At 34.3% G+C, this 1,771-nt stretch overlaps 1 long non-coding RNA gene across 1 annotated transcript; it reads left to right on the forward strand.

Annotated features, from left to right (window-relative positions):
• Positions 1-692: 692 nt before the first annotated feature.
• On the forward strand, positions 693-1,518 carry LOC103486908 (uncharacterized). The gene is made up of 3 exons (XR_537141.3): positions 693-1,080; positions 1,156-1,246; positions 1,336-1,518. It is a non-coding gene; the product is annotated as an uncharacterized LOC103486908 (long non-coding RNA).
• Positions 1,519-1,771: the final 253 nt, after the last annotated feature.

A 1,771-nucleotide genomic window follows, 5' to 3' on the forward strand; every position in this document is an offset into this window, starting at 1 on the left:
GAAACGAGTCTTCTTTTCATTTTGAGTTTTCTTTCATAATTGAGAAAACAAATTCATTGTTTAATAAAAAATGAATTAATTATCAAACTCCTCTCTTGGCCTTGTTTCTTCATCGAGAAAACGTAACCATTTCATTCATTCCCTACTCTAATATTATCATATCATTGTTCAAGAGCACTGTAGACAAATATAGAAATAGAAGTAATGGTTGACTTCTGATTTTATAATTTCATCGACTTACACTTGTGGACCTCTGACTCATTTAGTTGGGCTTTCAATTTGTAAAGCTTGCAAGGCTTCAGCCCACTCTCCCAAACTTAGCCCTAAACAAATGGGAAAAACGGAGTGTCAATACTGAAAATAACCAGAAACCAAACAGCTAATTTGTAGAATGATTATAAAATTACACTCTATCTGCAATTATACTGTATCTGTTTTCTTTTATATTATAGATATCTGAGTCAGCTAACAAAACAACTTATTTAGTCAAAATTAATTTCTGAGCCGAAGATAACCACCTTAGACTAGACTGAACTCATGATTTCATCTCTTAATCATTTATTGAAACGATGTCTTCTCGTTTACTACCAAATCAACTTATGATATTGATTTTCTTGCTAACTCAAAAAAGAAGTTTAATCTTTTATATACATACATCATACTACAATTTTTTGGGACTAATCAATTAGTCGAGGTACCTATCCATCCATTCTACTTATTAGTTTATTCCCTTCCACAGAATCTGTAATGGCCTTTTTCTAATAGAACCCACCCTTCGAGGGTATTATAAGCAAAAACTGTTACCTTACTTCCACGACGGTAGTGTCTTCTAGAATGTAATATCTATTGGCAAAGCTAAAACCAGCGTCTTTGAACGGAACGAATCAAGTTGAAATTAAGTTGGCCAATCAATATCAGAATCATATTCCTAAGCTTTTTCCTTTTCTAAGAAACTCTACAAACTTTTTACTGAAGAGATAATCGATATATATACACACACGTAACGGAAGACACTAATCTCTACCTCCAAAGCTTCAAAGATGCCCATATCAGAAGAAAAACAAGACCATCACCCACCAGGTTCTTTCCACCTTCCTCTCCCTCTCTCAAAATTTTCACTTTGTTGTCTCTCTATCTAACTGTTTTAAACTATAGGGTACCCGACTGAGAACGTTGAGACAGGGAAGAAGAAACGGTTACGGGGTACTACAAAAAAACGAGGAGATAGAAGTTTTATTGAAGGATGGTAGGTGATTTCATTTCACTGCCTTATATGTTTATATATATTTCATTGTGAAAAACTAAATCTTACCTTAACTTGTGGATTGGGTGCAGCCTTTTTGGCTTGTGTTGCTGTTGGCTTTGTGAGGCATGTTGCTGATTCTCCTGGATGATTGTCCTGTTGTCTATTGTAATTAGTGTTTATATATGTTCCATCAATATCAGCAACACTGATCTAGTGTATTGTATAAAACAACTTTATCTATGAGATTACTTGACCTATGGTTTTCTTGAGCATATCCAAGAGTTTTAGATTTGATTCAAACCAAATCCTTCGTCTATAGTACCACAAAAAGGTGCATCTTCCTAGCAGGCTAACACAACATGGCAGATGAGGTATATATATATATATAACTTCAGACCCCAAAAAGGTTAAATAACATAGAGTGTAATTGCAAAGTTTTTTTAGCCACTGTTATATTTGAACTCACCTTCCTTTGGCTTGTGAAATCTCCTTATTCTTCTTCCAATGAACTCGGTGATCTGTCTA

Source organism: Cucumis melo, chromosome 4 (assembly GCF_025177605.1).
Source record: "Cucumis melo cultivar AY chromosome 4, USDA_Cmelo_AY_1.0, whole genome shotgun sequence".
Taxonomy (NCBI): Eukaryota; Viridiplantae; Streptophyta; class Magnoliopsida; order Cucurbitales; family Cucurbitaceae; genus Cucumis; species Cucumis melo.